Raw genomic sequence first — 23,135 nt, forward strand, 5'->3', positions numbered from 1 at the left:
AAGATTGTCTTACATGTTTGGAACAACATGAGGGTGTGTAAATTTCAGGTGAACTATCCCTTTAATCTTTTATAACTTTCTCTATCCATCTGTTCGGCTTCTCCTCCATCATTATGTACACTCTCTTGCTCACTCCATCCATCCATCCTTCCCTCTCTCTCTCTCTCTCTCCCTCTCTCTCTCTTTCCCCCTCAATTTCCTTCTTTACAACTCATGTCACCTGTCACTTAATTTTACTCTCATTTCTCTTCATTATCTCTCTGTCCAATTTCTTCCCCCTTTCCTGTCCATCAGTCAAAGCAGCTGTCTTGTTGCTGTTGAGTCAGAGTGATTATATAGGCCAGGGCTAGACATCTGGAGGCCCGCCAATCATATTTGTCTGGCCCTCTGAATGATTTTTTATAGAATTGCCACGCCATCTGAAATACTAGAGCGCTCTCTGTGCAAAACTCATCGATTTCAGGCACAAGCCTCAGCAATCAACGGTGAGTTTAACCAGAGTCTATTAAGCAGAGACAGGCCACTTCTATTACAGTTTTTCTCAATTGCTAAAACACTAAACCCTATTGTCTGAACCAAATGCTAAGTTGCCTGAACCCACTGATTGAATCAATCACTCTTTTGGCAAAACCATAAGCACTTTTCACCTGTTTAGACACAACTTGCCAACACATTTTCATTGTGATGCACCCGTACTGCATAATGGTGAGCACAGGTGACAAAAGTCAAACACAATTAAAGCACAGTTGTCACCACTTGAACACAACAACTCAAAACTGATCACACTTTTGGCTAATGATGTGAGGGAACATATACAGTAAGCCAGTTCAGAGAGCACTGGTTTGTGAGGCCCTACAATGGATAGAAATCTGAGAGGAAGAGTTCGTGTGAGAGGAGGTCGAGGTGGTCAGCGAAGACAAAGAACAGTAATATCTGATGAAATCAGAGCTACTGTGATTGACCATGTTCTTGTCCATGGTATGAGCATGAGGGAGGCTGGACAAAGGGTACAACCAAACATCAGTAGATTCACTGTGTCCATCATAATCCAAAGATTTAGAGAAGAGAACAGGTAGTTACCTTTTTTTGACATTATAGTACAGTATGTAAATGTTGACAGCAATTACTGTATGACATACTATATACTGTACCACAGTATACTGTAAGTAAATATATGTTTCAGTACATCACTGTACCAATGTACTGTAGTATTGTAATGGAGGGTTGGTCTAACTGTTTGTAGGCCTAGTATTCCATGTATATTTTTTGTAACTCCATGTTCTCTTTTTGTAGAATTGAAAGACTGCCACATGGGGGTGGGAGGACAGATATGTTCTCCCCATACCAAGAGACCCTAATTGTTGATATGGTCCGTGAGAACAATGCCATTAAACTGAGTGAAATTCAGCAGAAGATCATTGAGGACCATGTAAATTTTGAGGGTATCAGCAGTGTCAGCCTCTCTACTGTTGATTGTGTCCTCAAGCGCAACAGACTGCACATGAAACAGCTATACATAGTGCTCTTTGATCGCAACTCAGACACAGTTAAAGAGCAAAGATTCCAGTATGTAAAGGTTGGCATATATCCAGACACATTCAATGTTGATTACTCTAAGTAGTGATTTACTGTAGTGGCCTAAATCACTTTTTCCGTATCACTTACAAAACTATATCTATTTCTATCGAGGGTTTTTCAACTGGATGCAATGGAAAGACCCCATGAATACATCTACATGGATGAAGCTGGGTTTAATCTCACCAAAAGGAGAAGTAGAGGCCGTAATGTGATTGGTCATTGGGCCATTGTTGGTGTTCCTGGGCAGCGTGGTGGTAATGTCACATTATGTGCTGCCATCAGCAATCATGGGGTTGTCCACCATCATGCCAACCTGGGGCCCTACAACACTCACCAGCTCCTCATTTCCCTCAATCACATGCGAGATGCTCTGTTAGGGCAGCAGGATGAGCATCCCATCTATGTTGTTGTTTGGGACAATGTGAGTTTTCACAGAGCCCTCCAGGTTAGAGAGTGGTTCAATATGAACCAAGGTTTTATCAATCTTTGCCTTCCACCGTACTCCCCTTTCCTAAACCCCATTGAGGAATTCTTCTCCTCATGGCGGTGGAAGGTATGTGAACGCCAACCTTACACCAGGGTAAATCTCCTGCAAGCCATGGGACTTGCCTGTGGTGACATAGGTGTGGAGGCATGCCAAGCCTGGATACGGCATGCCAGGGGTTTTTTCCCCCATTGCCTGGCCAGACAAAATGTGGCCTGTGATGTGGATGAAGTCCTGTGGCCTGACCCAGTACGGAGACATGATGCTGTGGCTGAGTAATGCACTTATTTGTATATTTTTTGTACTTTATTTTTACATGGGCTTACTGTACACAAGTGGCAAACGCATACGTTTTCTGTTTGTTTTTACAAGTGCTACGTGTAAATGCACAGGTTTCTGTTTTGTCTTTTTGTACAAGTGCTAAATGCACAGGTTTTTTATGTTTTGCAACATGCATTTAGCCTACAGTGAACAATAAACATTTATTTCTCCAGCTTCATGTCCTGAGCATTGTGTTTTCTATTTTTCTACGTAGTGTTTAGTGACTGTTCAGTAGTGTTTTTAATTTTGATTGACTCGGGGCACGATTTGACAACATAGTTCAGTTTTGAGCACAGATTGAACTGTTTTGAGGTGAAAGTTTGGTTTTGCAAGAAGAGTCTGAGGTTTTGTGAATGCAGCTTGAAAATTGGGTTTTGTGTTCATAGTTTAGAGAAAAGGAGAGCAGCTTTCAAGAAATGTGTCTTAGCAATCGAGAAAAACTGTAAAATGAATGGGAGAAATTGGAACACCCACCAAGAAGCTCTCGCACTCAACGGTCAACGGATGTTGAAAGGAAGTCAAGCCTTACAGGAAAAAGAGCCAATCACCTTTTAAATACAGACATCACCTGTCAATCATCACGAGAATTGCATGCGCATTAGCTATACAAGCTGGGAAAATCTGGTATCATAATCAATTTATGATACCAGAGTTGTCAGATTTTACTGCTGATTTGAAATATGTTCTGTGATCATAATATTGACACACAGCTTTTGAGATTTCGGTGTTCCTCCATTTAAGTAGATAGGAGCTGCACTGGTATGTCTTGAAATAGCCTCCCAGGAGCATTCCAAAGATGGCCAACAGTGGACTAACTTGCTAGAAATACTTTGGTTCAACACCGCTCACTGGCAAGTGCAACAGCATTCATCATCAGTTGTCCGGACTGGAGCGTGTTTAAACTTTTCTGGTGATAGTTTAGATACACTGCTTTGCTAAACGTGGATTGCACCATTCAGGTGAGCATTTCATTGTGTCGTTTTCAATCAAATGTATTTATATTAATTTCTTAGTTGTGTGGAGTGTAGAGTAACAAAAAAAAGATTGTTACAGAAATTTTGTCGGCAAATCTTAGGCAGCAAAAGAGAAATTGTTTATGAAAACAGAACGTCCAACAAATTGTGCTGAAAAGTTTGCTTTTATTAACTCTTCTTGAAGTTTCAAACCTGCATATGTCCTTATTATATTTGTTCCTATACAGCTGTGAGTCAGCCCTCTCAATCATGAACAGAAACAACTCAGTTTTTTCTTCTTTTGCCAAAGAAATCTGCACAAATTTCTGGCTCCTACACTGGCTATTGTGTGCAAATTCACAATATTTGCAGGACACATTTTCTTCTCTGAATAGGATGATACTTTTTCAAAAAGAAAACTGAATTTAAATTCATTTTTAAGTAAACATGACATTTCTATATGACCATTGTTTTCATATGTGGGCTGATATTGTGAGAGGGCTTTAGCAGATCGAAATGTTTCTCCTCGGTTTTCATAATTTGTAAAAAAAAAAAATAAAATAAACAAATACGCTAAAATGATTTTTACGTTTTGCTTTGAGTTTGTTTTTTCAATGTAAAGTTGATAAAAAAAAATTGTTAAGTGTATAAGTCATATTACTTTTCAGCCAGATCTTAAAAAAATATAATTCAATATACAGTATACCCTGTGACTATTTTAATATGAATAAAAGTTAAGTATTATAGGTGTTTTTTAAGTAACATGTTACTTGCAATGAAAGAGCAAGCTAAGATGACCAAGGAGAGCTAGGGTGGATATTAGTGTGTTTCAGTATATAATGATGTAAATTTCCCTCTATTCCTAACACAATGCTTCAGTGTGGCTTCAGAAGACTTATTTACAGCATTTAACAGAACTGCTGAAATTGCTTTAAGTTACATGGACTACATTTATAATACTTTTACGTTGCTTTTGTATAATTTTTGAATCTTGAAAGCTCCACCCCATTCTTTAAAATTGCATTGAGGGAAAAAATGACTAAGCATAAAAGGGGGGTAATTCTACATGGAAAACAAAAGTCATACATGCTGGGACAAACTTCAGGGTGAGTTAATAACAACAGAATTTACATTTTCAGGTGAACTATCCCTTTAAGGGGTGTTCGTAAACACCATTTTTGATAAAAGTTTGTTTTATTTATTAAAGGAATACTCAATTTAAGTTAAGCTCAATCGACAGCATTTGTGGCATTATATTGATTATAATAAAAATTTTCTTTTTTTCTATTTCTCCCCTTTTCTTCCCCATTTGGAATGCCCAATTCCCACTCAGCATGCCCTGGATTCAAACTCGTGACTTCTGGGGTGGTAGTCAGCGTCTTTACTTTACCCAGGCCACCATCCATCTTTTTTCTTTGAAAAAAACAAAAATCGAGGTTACAATGAGGCACTTACAATGGAAGTGAAAGGGACCAATCCATAAATTTTAAAATACTAATTGTTTCAAAAGTATAAATAATATGTGTGTTAACATGATTTTAGTGTGATAAAATCGCTTAATAACATTTTCTGTGTAAAGTTATAGCCAATTTTCATTGGTTGACGATGTAGCTTAATGACATAAACCCTAAAACAGCTGTAAAAACAATGATTTAAACAACTTTAAAGCTCAAATAATACATGAGTTTTAACAGAAGAATTAATTTAAGTGCTTTTATAAAAATTATAAGCTTCAGATTTCTGCCTTTAAATCCTCTAAAATTGGCCCCATTCACTTCCATTGTAAGTGCCTCACTTTAACCTTGATTTTTGGGGACAATTCAAAATAATTTTTTGTGGTAATACTGCCAAAAATACTGTCGATTGAGCTTAACTTGAATTAATCCCGGAATCAGGGGTGTAATATAACGAATTACAAATACTCACGTTACTGTAATTAAGTAGTTTTTCCCCAATAATTTTACTTTTTAAGAAGTTTAAAAATGTCATACTTTTATTTTTACTTGAGTACATTTTAAGTGCTGTAACTGTAGTTTAATGCATTATTTTCCAACCGTCTGTGATCGCTACTTCCCATTCCTGATTTTATTTTGATCTATCAACATGATTGACTAGGGAGAGTCTCGTGACTCCCATCAAATCAAATCAGGAGGATGCCTCAAGCACAGTTCAACACCTGAACATCTCAGCCACACCTGAAAGGGATTTTCACAGTGAAAAAGGCCAGTTGCTTGACTTTGTAATGTGAGTTTATCTTGCTCAAGCCAGATATCAGCATTAATCCTGCCTCTAATTTGAAGAAACATATTGAGGTAAATTTAATATTTCTACTAGATTCTGTGTGTCCATAACATAGCTTGTAATTTATCTATCTATCACTGAGATTATTGGGTTGATCTGAGAGATTAATGCAATGTTATCAATGAGAATATTAAAATGTTATCAAAAAGAAAAAAGAGAGATGTCCTTGATATCGATGATAAACTTTTGATTACATTTCTACATTTAGCCTATGTTTTACATCTAGAACAGGGGTGTTCATTACATTGATCGTGATAGCAAAAGCACCACTCATTGGTTTATCTAGATAAAATATAAAAGATTTACTTTTTATTTCTTTAAGGCTATTAATCAAACAACAATAACAAGGAAATGAGAAAAACACTACTTTTGGCTGAATAACTTGAGTAGCTTTAAAAGTATTAAGGTAATTGAATAAAACAGTGACATTTTTATAATAATTTTTTTTAATAGTATTGTTAGTTTTTTTTAATAATACCGACCCCTGATGTAGAGACTGTGTTAATTTGTATAATAAATTACCAGGATATAATAATAAAAATAAAGATGATAAACTAATTCATAATTATGCTTAGCCTTTATCAAGTTTTATCTAATGCCTGATAGAAAAGTATCAACATTTGCAGAGCAATATTTCAGTAGAACATTCCACCAGTTACAAACTTCAAAATGTGAATCACCAAAAACAAACGAAGAAGAAAGTGAAAGTGAAAGTTAAAGTGGAGATTGACTGAGCAAGAAGGGGAATTTATAGTAAAAATGGACTTAAATATTGATCTGTTTCTCACCCAACCTTTCATTAACTTTTATGCTGACATGTTTGATTCTTGGAGCTTCAAACTTTTGGCACCCATTCACTTGCATTGTATGGACCAAAAGAGCGGAGAAATTCTTCTTAAAATCTTAATTTTTGTTTTGCTGAAGAAAGAAAGTCATACACATCTAAATGATGAGATAATAAAAATTTTTGTGTGAATTATTAGTTTGAAGACCGATGTGGCCCCTGTACCAAACAAATGCTCTACCCCATTTATTGTGTGGGACATGACGCGGCATGTGACCCTGTTTTTTTTTAGTGGGTTTTTTTTGTTTTGTTTTTTGCATTCCTTGCATTGTTTTGAATGTGTGAATATTCCAATGTAGTCTTTTATCAAATGGCAGCAACAGCCAAATAGTAAAATATACTAGTGTTCAACAAAATTACATTATTTCATGATAATAAACAATGCTTCTAAGTTATAAAAATCCATTGGCCTAGATGAAGGCTGTTTCCATTGATTAAATGTTCAGTGACATGGTCTGTTGTGTGGTGCAATACCACCTCCTCTCTTTTTCCTATAATTCCCTGTCACCGCTCCTCCACTGTCCTATCTAATAAAATCATAAAGCCTTTAAAAATCTGTAAATGTCTTTTAGCAACATGACACATTAATAATTGAATTGATATGTGGTCACAAATATATGTAATCTAGTTCATTGGCCTAACTGTAGGCTGTTTGTGTTTAATAAGCACCATTGCAACTTATTGGCTTAATGTAGAATGTGCGATCAGCGGTGTGTGTTTATGGGCATTTCAAAAAGGCTTTGATTACGGCTTAACCAATCAGAATTTATTAGTTTTATAATGGCTTTGAGCGTGGCTCATTCAATCGGATCAGATTATAATTGGAACTGAAAATTGCATTTGTATTTTTTTTTACGATGAATGGTTGAGATTTGTAAAAATGTTTTTGATAGCACAATAAATCACTTACACACACACACACACACACACACACACACACACACACACACACACACACACACACAACACACAAACACACACAAAGCTTGTATTTAAGCTTAAATTACTTAAGTAAAACTGATGAAAGTTCGTGTAATAGAAGCAATCTTTGTTAATCCTCAACTTAATAAAATTGCTCGACAGCTGAAATGCACTGGCTGGCAGTATAACACCATTCACTTCAGAAGACTGGGGTTGCATACTAAGAGACAGAAAGGAACAGAGGGGGAAAGAAAAGGACTGTGTGTGGTGCTCATTACAAAGCTGTGTTGCACCACTGCAGTTGTTTTTAGCAGCAACAAATGCCTCTAGAACATCGACTAACAAGACAAAATTCACTAACATAATCTCGAACTGTGTTTGTTTGACTGTACTACATCTAGTTCAGCATGCGTTTACAATAAGCATCAGATCTTATTAAAGATAACATGTTAATTTCTTTATGTTAAAATACATTATACTAGGTTAATACACATGGACAACTATAAGTATGCCATTTATAGGTTGTTTCCCTGAAAATTGTAAATACCATTGCTCTGTGGTGCTATCAAAAAATGTAATTTTTCGAGCATTCCGACCAGCCCGACACAGCAAAATGTACTCAACCAATGGCATGAATTTGGGCAGAGACTCTATGTTTGTCCAAGCAGAGGAAGATGGGAATTGAGAAACCTGTCATTACTTTTGCAATTTTGTTTGGTTATGCTAGTGGTGCAGAAATGATGAACCTTACATTAAAGTCTAACAAGCAAAGTTGCAAATACTGCAGTCTGCTCTCTTGGGGCTTTGCACATACTGATCTGTTCCGAAAATGATGAAACTCTCATACAAACTGATAGGTCCTTGCATACTTACTCTTTGTCTGATAAACAAAGATTTTTTTAGAATAATATTTTAACTCTGTTTATCCATTCAATGCAAGTGAATGGTGACCAGACTTTTGAAACTCCAAAAATCACATAAAGGCAGTATAAAAGTAATCCATAAGACTCCAGTGGATTAATCCATATCTTCTGAAACAATGCAATTGATTTGGTGAAAAACATATCAATATTTAAGTCATTTTTTAACTATAAATCTCTACTTTCACTTTCAAAATGTGAAAGTGAAAGTGGAGATTTACAGTTTAAAAAGGACTTAAATATTGATATGTTTATGAACCATTCCTATCTTCTGAAGATATGGAATACCCACTGGAGTCTTATGGATAACTTTTATGCTACCTTTATATGCTTTGAGGAGCTTCAAATATCTAGTCACCTTTCACTTGCATTGAATGAACCAAAAAAGTTGAACTATTCTTCTAAATAAATCTTAATTTGTGATCTAAAAATGTAAGAAAGCCATACACATCTGGGATGGCATGGAATTTTCAATTTTGGGTGAATTATCCCTTTAACATTAGTTATCAACATTAGATAACATGCACTAACAATGAACAAGTCTTAAGCATTTATTTATCTAATTTCATGTTAATTGCTAATTTCAACATATAGTAATACATTTTTAAAATCAAAAGTTGCATTTGTTAATATTAGTTAATGCACTATGAACTAACAATGAACAATTGTACTTTTATTAACTAATATTAACAAAGAATAAGAAATTATGTAAAAAATATATTGTTAATTAGTTGTTCATGGTACTAATGCATTAATAAATGTTAACAAATGGAACCTTATTGTAAAGTGTAAAAAAAATTTTTTTTTTAAACAATAATACATGATATTTAGTAACAACTGTCTCTGCATTTATGAATATATAATATATATATATATATATATATATATATATATATATATATATATATATATATATATATATATATATATATATATAAATATATATATATATATAAAACTTGCTATAGTTAATGAACAGAAGTACATGTTCAGAAGATGTGCAGCTATTGATTAAGGTACACTGCAGTGCTACTGTACCTGAAGCTGAGAATGCAGCAGGCTTTTCCACTGGTCATGTGTGAGCGTGTGTTTGTGCGTGTTTGGTAAAGTGTGGGGAATATTTCAGTCACACAGTTGTTGACAGCCGTAAAGCCACATACAACATATTTTCACTGTATAATAAGACAAATGTATAAAAGTTTTAAAAAGAAATGTCACAAAACTGCCATAAAATCATATAAAACATGCTGTAATGTAATTCGTTACTATACACAGAGATCTGGTAACTACTGTAAGATATTTTTATAAATACAAAAATGCACAATGAACACACATACAAATACATGTATCTAAACACACTCCAACCACAATCAGACTGCCAATAGAGACATCAGCACTCATAACAGTCCATTCAGTCTATATTAGATAGCCAGATTCAACCCCATAATAATCACCTGCTGTAAACCACCACATATCACTCTCATTTACACACTGTGCATCAGCACTTCCGTTCTCCAGAAATATGACTGCTAGCCTGATACCACTTTAAGAAAAGAGGGGTAAAATCAAGAAAGAGAAAATATATATATATAATTACGTTTGGAGTCCTTCACACTTTTCAAGGCTGACTGCAGTCTCTCCAGCATGGCTTGGTGTGTGTGTGAATGTTTGTGTGAGAGAATGTGCGTGGAGGAAGGGTCCCGATCCTGGATCACTCTCTGTATAAATCCCAACACATGTGAGAGAGATCACGCAGAAGGGTCATAGTGTGAAATGAATGGAGGGCAAAAACAAACAAGTAAAACAAAACAAAACAAAACACGTTCCTTTCTCGCTATGCAAGCGAGCCGCTTACTGTGGCAGGTTCATTTTGCTTTGGCATCTGGAGTCAGTGAATGACAGAGGGAGGGAGGGGGAGACCTAGAGCGGCAGAGAAAAGGAGGGAATAAAGACACAGAGATGGAGATAAGAGGAGGGGCGTTAAGAGAGCGAATGAGACAAATGATTTAATCCTTGGACCACTGCAGAGCAGGGGGTGTGTCGATCAAGGGAGAACAAGAGGGAGAGAGAGACCTACATGCACGTACATGTGTAATCTGACTTTGGCATTGTTGCTGCATGCTGGTCATGCCAATAAAATGGCCTTTGATGGCATTTAAGCTATTGCATTTAATTCTATATGAGTGTACAAACATGATAGCGGTTGTCTCTCAGCATATGTCTACATTCGTAGTGATCAGATATGCTCGGGTGCACAGTAAAATAGAGAATAGACCACCCAATAATAGGAATAGTTCACATAAAAATAAAAATAGTGTCATCATAACTATTTCCTGGAACATAAAATGTCGTTATAGCAACAAAACCCAGGGAGGGTGGATCAGAGGGGTCTTGTATCACTTGGAAGGGGTTTATTTTGTGTTACTGACCGAGTGACAGTACATTATCCCACTTATTACATGGCTTGAGGGTCTTGAGAACAGTTGAATTATTTTGAAATTATTTTGCGAAACTGATAATCTGACTGCTTATTATCACACTTATTATAATACTGCTTGCTTAATAAATAAATAAATTGACATGAAATGATTAATTATTTAATTAGCTTACTTGTAGAGAACGCAGAGTGATCCGAAGTGCAGAAAAGATGATCGCAATACCCGGATGACTGGTCTGATATCACTTTACCCCTGGATGTGCAATCACTATTCAGTGATTGACCAATCAGAATAGAGTATTCCACAAAGATGTGAAATAATGACTAATAATGATCCCCTCCCCCAATGCTCTGAAATGGTGTTAATGCTATTTGATACCATTGAAATGCCTTTGGTTCTTGCGTGTCTCATGATTAAACATCACTGACATCAAATCTAATGCACTGCATCTAATGGCAGCATATTTTCTTTGAGGGCAGTGGAAACTGGAAGATTTTCAGTGAACAACAGCACAAATTTTGGTCTGTTCCTCACAAAAAGCCATTGTATGGTTTCAGAAGACTTGAAATATAGAACGTAAATCATATGGACCACTTTTTTGCTACTTTTACAGCGCTTTTTTCCATTTAGGAAGTTAACAGCCCCAGTTCCCATTCACTTTCATTATATGGAAAAGAGTAGCCAAGGAAATTCTTCAAAAATGTACCTTCTTTGTTCCATAGAACTAAGAATGTCATATGGTTTGGAACAACATGAGGGTGAGTAAATGCTTTCAGAACTATTCCTTTAAAAGATTCACTAGCAGTGACACAACTAGGATAATCATTCTTATTGATGCATCGATCCTGTCTCTCTTTTGTTTGGCTTGCGGTCATAATTAATTTTTTCTCTCTCTTTCACTCTCTCCCTCAGTTTTTCCCCTGACATTTCTTATATCCGAATCATCTCTGTTTTTATATACCTCCGTATTCGTCATACGCTTAGATGCCATTTCATGTTTCTCTGCTGACCCATACTCCCACACACACACACACACACACACACACACACACACACACACACACACACACACACACACACACACACACACACATACATACACACACACACATACACACATTAATCAGACATCACAGTCGCGGGTCAACTCTACATACAGACACTATAACTTCCATCTATATCACCAGTGGCCCAACAACATATAGACACACAAATGTCCTTATTTCAACAGCTTCAAAATGCATTTTTGATTAATTGTAGGCCTTTTGCCAAAAGATGGAGAGAAGAAGGGGAAACTGGATAGGGAAATGACATAAGCTGGTCATCAAACTTGATTTGTCAACATGAGTACCAGGGCTTAATGCTCTAACCACTAGACCATGGCTTGGATCAAAATATATTTTCTATCATTCAGCTGTGAAAACAATTATTTCTAGAAAGCCGGAACTAATTTCCCAAGTAATGTTTTAAGAATAATATAGAGTGCCTACAATAATAAATGCCATTGGCACAACAACAAAACTTTAGTTTTAAAATGCACAAACATTCCATTTGACTTATTCCATTCATAATCCTTTTCATTATACTGTCATAATCCCAATTCCAAATGGTAACTCATGTTCAAACTGGACACAGACTATTAGAGCCTTTAATCAAATTCGACAAAGAAAACATCAACTCTTAGCAAGCTCAAAATAGTAAAATGAAGTGATAACACGAAAACAGAAGCATCTCTGATATCAATATACATGGAAACAGCTGTGACATTAGGGATAGGCATTTTTTTAGATGCCCTTAGTGATGCCATGGCCTCAAAAAAAAAACAAAAGGAACATTGAGCAAAATGAGGTCATTGTGGGTTTAGGTAGGGGAGAGTGGGAGGGGAAAGAAGGACTGTGTGTGCGTATCCGGGCCTTGGCAGGCCTCCGTGTTGGCAGGCCTCTGCCTTACTCTCAGTCAGCAAAGTTAATACAGCTGCCACTATGTTGGCAATAAGCCAAACTACGCATTTAACACTACAGTACAGCCTCTCTCAACTTTTGTATGCCGGTTTCTTATTATAAAAATTAGAGGTTTCATGTTTTCAAAAAAGGATCTTTCAAGGGGTTTGAAAGCTTTAAAAGGATAATTCACCCCAAAAATTTAAATATCTGTCTTAATTTACTTACTTTTGTGTTGTTCCAAACCCATATAACATTTTTTTTAGTGGAACACAAAAGGGGATGTTAAGCAGAATGATAGCCTCAGTCACCATTCACTTTCATTGAAAAAAATGCAATTGAAGTTAATGGACCACATCTCAAAGACTGCAAGATAATGTAGATTTACACTCTACAATATCAGGAAGATCAGACCCTTCCTCTCTGTACATGCCACACAACTGCTCGTTCAGTCACTTGTCATAACTAGACTGGACTACTGTAACGCTCTCATTGCAGGCCTTCTTGCTTGTGCTCATTCATTTCTTGTTGCACTTAAATCTGTTTTGTATATGTAAAACAGTTAAAGGATGGGCAAGGAGGAGGCGAGAACCGGCTTGTCAACATAAATGATATTTAATTAAACTCAAACAAAAGCATAAACAAACACACACATGATGGACATGCCCGTAATTCTCTCTCTCTCGAACCATCGTCACCGGCCGCCTTTATCCCTTGCGCGCCTCATCAGGCCGATTGGGGACCGGGCGCGCGATATTCCGACCCGGCCCCGCCCCCCTCTGCTCCACATTCCTCCTGGCGTTATCTCAGGCCGGGGTGCCACCGGCATGACGTACACCCCCATCCCTGGGGCAGGGTGTATCTTAGCGTCCAGCGTGGTCATCCCCGCCTTCCTCGCCCTGGGAGGAGACAGGAGGGGAAGACAACAACAACAAAACAAAATAGGCGAGGGAAAAGGCCAACACGGTGCGACAGGGAGAGAGAGAGAGGAGAGAGAGAAAAAGCTCACTCACCGGTTCTCTGATGTACCGTCGCGTGGTCCTCGAACACTCCTCCACACTCAGGCGGACGACAGCCGCTCCAACCCCGGGCGAACCGGAGTGAAACCGTCGACCCCCAGCGGGTAGAACGCGCCTCCGCTTTTCTGGCGGCAAATGGGGACACTCCTCCGCCCCTGGCAGCGGCTCTACCGCTCTGGGCGGTCGGAGAGTTTCTTCCCTCCTCCCCTCGCGGACGGCGGTCTTCCCCCGACCCCTCCGCGTCTCTGGGGACGGCAGGGCACTCCTCCGCCCCCGGCAGCGGCTCCGTTGCTCCAGGCGGTCGGGGTATCCAGTCCCCACTTGCCCCGCGGACGACGGCCGTACCCCGCATCCGGGCGGTCGAGCTACTCCGTCACCCAGCAGATGGCAGTGGCGCTCCCCTGGGTGGATGGCAGTGTCGAGGACTCTGCGACGGGCATCCCTCCTCCTTCCCGGGTTTCGGCACCAATGTAAAACAGTTAAAGGATGGGCAAGGAGAAGGCGAGAACCGGCTTGTCAACATAAATGATATTTAATTAAACTCAAACCAAAAGCATAAACAAACACATGACGGACATGTCCGTAATTCTCTCTCTCTCGAACCATCGTCACCGGCCGCCTTTATCCCTCGCGCGCCTCATCAGGCCGATTGGGGACCAGGCGCGCGATATTCCGACCCGGCCCCGCCCCTCTCCGCTCCACAGTATTCTATTCTGATGATAGTGAAACTTGGTAGTATGGCACTTTTCGTGCCACTGTCTCCTTAAGATGATTCGCTTATGTTTTCCTCTTTTGTAAGTCGCTTTGGATAAAAGTGTCTGCCAAATGAATAAATGTAAATGTAAATGTAATGGTGACTGAGGCTTATATGACTACACTGACAGAATTAGCATTTTCTGGAAAGCTACCTTAAAGGGATAGTTCACCCAAAAAAATCACCCTCATGCAATCCCAGATATGTATGACTTTCTTTCTTCAGCAGAACACACTTAACAAAATAAAATAAAATAGAAAAATATCAGCTCAGTAGGTCATTAAAATGCAATTGTATAGTGATCAGACCTTTGAAGCTCCAAAAATCATAGACAGTAAGCATAAACATCATCCATAGGACTCCACTGGTTAAATTTATGTCTTTTAAAGTGAAACGATCACATTTGCTGCAAAAGAAAGTCATACACATCTGGGATGGCATAGGGGTGAGTAGATTATGAGAGAATTTTAATATTAATTTTTTTCTCCCATTTTTCTCCCCAGTTTTGGAATTCCCAATGCACTCTAAGTCCTCATGGTGGCGAAGTGGTTCACCTCAATCCAGGTGACGGAGGATGAATCTCAGTTGCCTACACGTCTGAGTCAATCTGCGCATCATATCATGCAGAGACATAACGCGTTAGGAGGCTTCACGTTATTCTCCGCCGCATCCATGTACAGCTCACCACGTGCCCCACCGAGAGTGAGAACCACATTATAGCGACCACAAGGAGGTTACCATTCCAACATTAGTGCAACAGTCAAACAGTCATAAGAAAAACGTGCACATTAACCCCACGCACGACACCGCAACTGGCGTCCATCCGTCTAAACTCAAAAAGTCCATGTACGCCTACGAGAACCCCCACAACAACTTTGCTGCTGGATTGCTCGAGTCCTGTGTTTCTATACACATTTTTTGAGACAGAATTACATAACAGAAAATTATCTATAAAACAAACTCCAGCCAATACGCAGAATAAACACAAAAAACGTGTAAATTAATTCACAAAACTGTCTCGAACTCCAGCCGCTAGCGGAACCATCAGAAAAAAAATTTAATCAGTTCAGTTTCCTCGGACAGTCAAACGAAAGTTCAGTGAACCAGCTGTTCATGAGTGCAGCAGATGATCTAATCCTTACTATGTCCTGCAAAAAATCTCCACAAAACAAACTCCAGCCAATGGGAGGCATAAACACAAGGAACATGCAGATTCATCCACAACTGTTCCAAAGGAGTGTTATTCCACAAAACAATCTCCAGCCGCTAGGCAGAATCAGCACAAAAAGAAACAAAAAAGGCGCCTAGCTTCCTCGGACGGTCAAGTGAATGTTGAATGAGTCAAGCTCACTTGTGAGCAATGTGAGAAACACACCATGACTTCCTCAGTCCACTGAGTTTATGAAAGACATTGCTTGTTGTGGGCATGTAAATATTTTGAGGCCATTTTTAGTATCTATTCTCAATTTGGCTGGGAACATCAGTGCAAATGTGACCCTCCGTCGCAAGAGTTTCATGTAGGAGGGTTACAAAACAAACGCCTGCCGCTAGGCGAAACCAACACAAAAAGGTGCCCAGCTTCCTCAGGCAGTCAAGTGAATGTTCAGTGAGTCAAGTTCACTTGGGGGCAACATGAAAATCACCAAATGGCTTACTCACCCCATTGTGTCTATGAAAGAGACACAGCCATCCTTAGCATCTATTCTCAATTTGGCCAGAAACATCAGTGCAAAAGCGACCTTCCATTGATGTAAGAATTTCTTGCATTCCTTGAATCGATCACGTTTCTCTCTTGTCGAATTCGCAAAATCTGGGAACAAGAAAATGTTGTTGTTCTTCCAAGAAAGCATTCCTTTACTCCTCGCCTCGTGTAACGATGATCTCAGAAATTTCGGTGGATCTCCGAGCTGGAACTCTGTGAGCTCACTCGATTTCCAGCATATGGCCTGTTATGTAGAGCAGAATCGAAAAGAGCTCAGCCTTCCTCATGCTCAGGAATTCCAACAATTCTGACGTTGTTTTGCCGATTACGATTCTCAAAGTCTTCCAACCTTTCCATCACAGTAATTGATAGACGTATTACAGCAAGATCCTCCAAGTCTGCCACAACCTTCGACAGCATTACAGACGTGCTGGACAGCTGATGCTGAATCTCTCCCACCACACCGTCCAAACTGAGTCCCTGGTCTGCGGCCCTGTCTGGTGTATCAGCTTGAGCACGTAAGTGTCTTTTAATATCTCCAGAGCACAAGGATTTTGAATTCTTTGACATGTTGACTTCATAGAACAGTTATGTAACAGGGTGTATCAAATCTCACCGGTTTATGACATAAAAAGAATGAAAAACTATCAAAGTGCGCAGAGCTCACCGTTCACATTTCCGAACCTTACATGGGCTTACAACTGCCCCAAAATATGTTTTTTGATCATAATCTTGGCCAACCATTTTTTTTATTTCTCCATTCAAGCAGATGGAAGCTGCACTTGTGTGCAGCTTGTTTACATAGAAAAACAGCTGCCCAAGAGTGGTCCAAAGATGGCCACCAGTGGACTGGCTTGCTAAAAAGACTTTGATTTACCCAACTGTTAGTGAAAGGCTGAAAAAGAAAAGTATCTGACCCAAAACTACAGCAACCGAATATGCTATGCCATAAATGATTATATGTACATTAAATCAAAACCAACTATTTAAATTAGAGATAGGTTGAAAAATACCAGATGATTAGTTTTAGTGAAGCAAATAATTCATGGCTGAAAATAACGACTAAAACCAGCATAAGCACATTTAGAATGCACTTGTGGGCACTTTTATAGCTCATCCCAGCTAAACCAGCTGAGCACCAGCTTGACCAAGCTAGGAGACTAGATTAAACCAGCTAAAACCAGCCAACCATCTTAGGCTGGTTTAACCTGTTTTTTAACAGGGTTGACACTCTTCCATCATTGCCAACTTTTCAACTATTTTAACTATTATTTACCCTGTTATAAATGTCTGTGTTTGGACTGTCTGAAATATGATTTTTTTATTTTTAAATGATAGGCTAATCCTTATAAAGTTGAATTCGCAATATAACACTCTTGGTGCATTCTTGCATCAAATGGTGATTGTAATACAAGTGTAATCACTGCATGAGACCGGTCCTACATTACATATACTCACCTTTGCCATTGTCCACATCCTGAGAGGCGATAACAAATCCGAATCCTTCACCTGCCTTCCTCTTCAGTTCCACCTCATGCCCTCGCAGCACACTGGGCTGTACTTTATCCTCTGTCTTTACTCTTGGGCTGAGCACTGTCCCACCTTCCTCTGAACTCATCCAATCCCGCGGCTCGAGAGTGAGAGTGACAGGTACTGAATCCAGGAAACTGGTGCTTTGGACCAATGAGGAGCGCACCAGTGCCGGAGAAGGCGGAGTAATGGAGTTGCGTGGTAATGGTGTGGAGTCAGTAAGCAGGACTTCAGAGGCAGAGGCAGAGCGTGGAGGTGGGGGATTGAGTCGTCGCACACAATTAGGAGAAACTGAGAAATGTGAGGGGCCTACATAGCAAAAAACAAAAGAGGGGAGATAGATAAATTGTGACCATCTAATGAAAGGGGAAGAAGACGTTTGACAACGACAAATTATTATTGCTGTTCTGCATTGTAAAATATAAAATGTCTTGTTAAAGGGATAGTTCACCCAAAAATTAAAATTCTGTTATTATTTACTCATCCTAATGCTGTTCCAAACCTGTATAACTTTCTTTCCTCTGTGGACACAAGTCATCATTTACATTAATGTAATTTTTTTTTTATCTTCTTTTGTGCTCAACAGATTGATGTTTGAACCCCTCTGTATGTAAAGTAATGGGTGAACATATAACTTACCCCCTCTGTAAACTAGTAGAATAACTTCCCCTTTTTTAGTATGTTCTTGCAAAATCCTTTGGACCTTAAATCACATGAAAACATGAATTAATTGACACTGCACTGAAAAACAAATTAACCTAAAAATATGCCTAATGTGGTTATGAAGCACATTTTTAGGTTAACATTAAATTAAATGCACTGGTTTTATTAAACTCAAAAATACTATGTAACATACTGTATTACATAACATTAAATATTCAGAATACAAAAATAAAGTCATTGTATTCAGCCCCTGTTACATTTACAAGCATACTTCTCTCAATATGAACACAAAATAGGGCAGATGTTAAAGAAAAAACAAATAGTCAATCAAGTAAGAAACTGTATATTAAACAGCACACAAGCGCAAGCTACACACTTGCTCTCTCTTCCATTAGACCTGCTGCAGCAGTGTTGCCACGGTCGCTGATTCAAAACAAATCGGGTTCATTTGAAAACAGTAGACCGCAGTCACCAAAAGGTTCAAATCATTAATATACTAAATTGGTGACACATGAACTCACTATTTTGTTTAATTCCTGCAGGGGCATCCAGTTAACGTCTCAAAAATAAATACAGTTTATTTGCATTTCTTATGTAATTGTGTGTCAAAATGTATTAGTCTTTGTCAGTCCAATCAAATAATGGGCTAAGAAGAAGATTAAAATGTTGTTAAAATATTAAAATATTGTAGTTGACCACAAACTGCCTTCAGCTTATCTTCTGCCTTCTGTAAAGAAAAAAATCTGTGTCCAACTCCACATCTAATTTAAAGAAACTAGCTATTCAGATTCACTTAGGTGTTAATAGTGGAGATGTAGCATTTCAGTTAAGATGATAATTACATATCATATGTAATTCTTCCAATTTTGCCTTGCCTTAAAAATATGTATTCTAAAAGTATTCTGAATATGTTACTGAACACATTTAAGACAGAGTATACTGTATGTAATAAGGCCAAAAAAACAAAAATCTAAAATTATTGTTCCCAACCCTGTTAATGTGTATGAACAAATTTGACCCATAAGGTTACACCATCAAAACAAATTTAGGGTATAGATCTGGTAGAAATAGATCCTTAAAGGAAGTTTACCTACATGTAAAAATTCTTTCATCATTTACTCACCCTCATGCCATCCCCTCATTTCTTCTGCAGAACACAAATGAAGATTGTCTATACCTTGAAAGTGAATGGTGACCAAAACTTTCAAGCTCCAGAAAGCACATAAAGGCTGCAAATGTAATCCATAAGACTCCAGTGGTTTAATCCATGTATTCTGAAGCAATGCAATCAGTTTTGGATGAGAACAGACCAAAAAAGAATGTATTTTTACTATAAATCATGACATCAGCAGTCTCCTTGGCAATCATGATTTCAAGCTCGAGTTCACTTCCTAACGTCATGTAGTGCTCTGCGCATGTGTCAAACACTAGGAAGTGCAATAGAGCTTTAAATCATGATCGTGCTATAGACTCCAGATGTCAAGATGTACGTCCAGTGAAAAAGAAGTTATATTTTGGTCTGTTCTTACCAGAAACCAATTAGATCACCTCTGAAATCATGGATTAAACAACTGGAGTCTTATGGATTACATTTATGCTGCCTTTGTTCTTTTTGGAGCTTCAAAGATTTGTCACCATTCAATTGCATTGTATGGACCTGCAGAGTTGAGAAATTCTTTTTTACATCTCCGTGTGTGTTTTGCAGAAGAAATAAAGTCTCACATATCTGGGATAGAATGAGGGTAAATGATAAATGATGAGAGAGTTTATCTATCCCTTTAAGATAACAATTGCTGGTTAAATTAGGAGAAATTATTGAATACAGTTATCTCTTTCACTTTACCTGTGCAAAGCTGAGACTCTGTACATCTGCTCCATTGATCTTGACAATGGCATCTCCAGACTGTAGTCTATTACACTGTCGGTGGTCCCAGACTTTCTTCACAAGTGTCTGTCGACCTCCATGTCCTCCTGCCGTGACACTGAACCCCATATTGCTTCCCCTCTCACACTTAGCCAAGGCAACAGGGACAAGTTCCCCACCTGCAGGCAAGCCCCCAAATCCACTCCCAATGATAGCACTCATCGCTCCAGGAGACGGGATGCTGCTGTTGGGGCTGCCACTGCTGGCACTTGTTGTTCCGTTGAAGGTGAAGTAAGGCCCGTCTGAATGGGCACTGCTAGGTGGGGTTAGCACTGCATGCTGGGGTTTTCGGAGATGGGAGTAGCGTCTTCCGCCTCCAGGAGAGAAGCAGACAGGACCTGGACTTGCTTCTGTGTGGGGTAGAGGCAATCGTGATACAGGCGGCGTTGGAGTATACGAGGAAAGGTCACTTTCAGACGATTTACCAGAGTACAGACGGAGAGGTGGAGGAGTAGAGAGGGAGTTATTGTTGTGGTTGCGGACAGAAGAGGCCCTGTGAGGAAACAGATAGACATTGCGTATATAAAAGACCATGCTCCCGAAAAGGCATCTATGCTGAAAAGGCCAACTTAGACAAATGTGAATTTCCATGCTAGATTCATAATATCACCTGTGTGATCCAATTGCAGACACCACCTCACTGTCACTCTGGCTGGCCAGCTCTGCATTCTGTAGCCTCCTGATCCCTCTTGCAGAGCGTGGTGGTCTCAAATATTCACTTCCAAACCCATTAGAGTACTGGTATGAGGATGGCTGCCTTGGTGGTGAACCATAAGGAGGTGAATTACCATTAGCATCCAGACTCAATCTTGATGCCCGGACTCTGAGCTTTCTTGAAGACCTCTCGAAATCCGACCACATAGGTCCATTGTGGATGAAGTGTTGATGAGCATGAGGGAGAGGAGCTTGGGCCTGGGGTTGGGTGGTGGTCGGTGGAGGTAGCCTATGATGGGGCATCTTAGGACTGCCGTCAGAGTTATAGAGCATGGGGTAGCCCCTACGGACCACAAAGTCCACGTTATGACCCACTGGGATGGTTTTCAACATTTCCACTACTTGCTTGTGACAGAATCCCAGCACACAGCTATCATTGATGTACACCAGAATGTCCGCTGGAAAGGGCAAGAGATGGAGTGTTTAATACTCTTAAAGGAGTCATGACATGAGGTAACACATTTTTCTTGATCTTTTGACATATAGGAGGTCATTCTATTATAAAAACATACTGTAAATTTGAGAACTCAAAACTTTTTCTTCAATAGAATTTTAAACCAATCTGCAAAAAAAATTGGGGGAATTAGTGGATTTTGTGGCATCACAAGGACCAAAAAGTCAGCAATAGACAACCTCTACAGCAAGTCATCAACGCCTACTTTTACATTGTCGCACCCTTGGTTCCACCCACTGGCACTGGCAATGGCACAGTCAGAGAGGTGAAGAGGACAAAAGAGATGGGCCTCATCTGCCATGGGAGATTCTGTCATGGCCCCGTCTCTTTGTCAGTCTTGGTTTTGGTCTGGCAGGGCCTTAGCATTATCCGCCCATGTCTGTCTTCGTGTTAGCATGCGGTCCCTATTTTATTCCCAGCCGCACGCTCTTCGTGTCTGAAGTATGGTGTCTTGGTCCTGACATTCATACTCCTTGTCTGTCTGCTACTGACATAGGTGCATCATGCTTGTGTCATCTTGGCTGCATGCACTCGCATCAATAATCTATGTGCAAATCTGTCTTAATGTTTGTGCTGAGGTTCGGTCACTTCAGTAAAGTGTCGGGTGTATGTGTGGCCGAACTCTCACACAAGTGTCTTCTTGTGAGAAAACGGAGCTTTGTTATTGTTTCTGTTTCGCCATGTGCTTCTATGTCTTACATCACACCCCGCCTTCTTATTGTTTCATTAGTCTCACCTGCCCTATATTAACCTGCTTGACATCTCACTATTTTAGACTCCTCGTGTACGCTGTCCAGTGACAGTTCGTGTTGTTATCTAGTCAGTCCTGTATCCATGTTCCCGTGGCCTGATCCGGTCGTTTATTTTTTCCTGTGTTCCATTCAATCCTGAATCCATGTTCCCGTAGCCTGGTCCGGTCGGTCCTGGTTCTCTGTTCCCTTCTGCCACAGCACGGATAACCCTTTGTCCCCTTTGAGACTGTTTATGTTTTCCGCCTCATGGAAGATTGTTTTGGTTAAAAAAGTATTTTGGGGTTTTGAACTCTGCGTTTGGGTCCTCATAGAATCATCTACACCATTGGTTCCGAAACATTTACAGTGGCATACCCCTCCAAACATTCAACATCCTTTCACGTACACCCTCCCTAACACATAGATAACATTTACACAAGGTATTTTGAAAATATGTATATTTAAGAAAATTATCTTTGTAAAACAACAATTTGTGCACGTTTTTTTTTATGTTATATTGGGCATGCTAGATATAATATTACTGCATAACTTGAAAACTCCCCACTCATCATGTCGCGGGTACGCAAGAACAGCGTTTGGAATTGCACATCATTGTAGGTATGGCACTGCCAGCCGACTTAGAGCATTATGGGTAAGTGGTAAATGGTCTGCACTTATATAGCACTTTTTTATTAACCTTAGAGGTTACCAAAGCGCTTTACACTGTGTCCCAATCACCCATCCACACTCACATTCACACACCAATGGCGGCAGAGCTGCCATGCAAGGCGCTAGCCTGCCATTGGGAGCAACTCAGGGTTCAGTGTCTTGCCCAAGGACACTTCGGCGTGTGGAGCCGTGTGGGCCAGGATTCAAACCACCAACCCTGCGATTGGTAGCCGACCCACTCTAACAACTGAGCCACAGCCGCCCATGGGTAAGTA

General features: G+C 39.4%; 1 pseudogene; it reads right to left on the bottom strand.

Moving 5' to 3' along the window:
• LOC127620572 (membrane-associated guanylate kinase, WW and PDZ domain-containing protein 1-like) overlaps window positions 1-23,135 on the bottom strand; it is a 121,761-nt pseudogene that overhangs the window by 23,559 nt on the left and 75,067 nt on the right.

Source organism: Xyrauchen texanus, chromosome 27 (assembly GCF_025860055.1).
Source record: "Xyrauchen texanus isolate HMW12.3.18 chromosome 27, RBS_HiC_50CHRs, whole genome shotgun sequence".
Lineage (NCBI taxonomy): Eukaryota > Metazoa > Chordata > Actinopteri > Cypriniformes > Catostomidae > Xyrauchen > Xyrauchen texanus.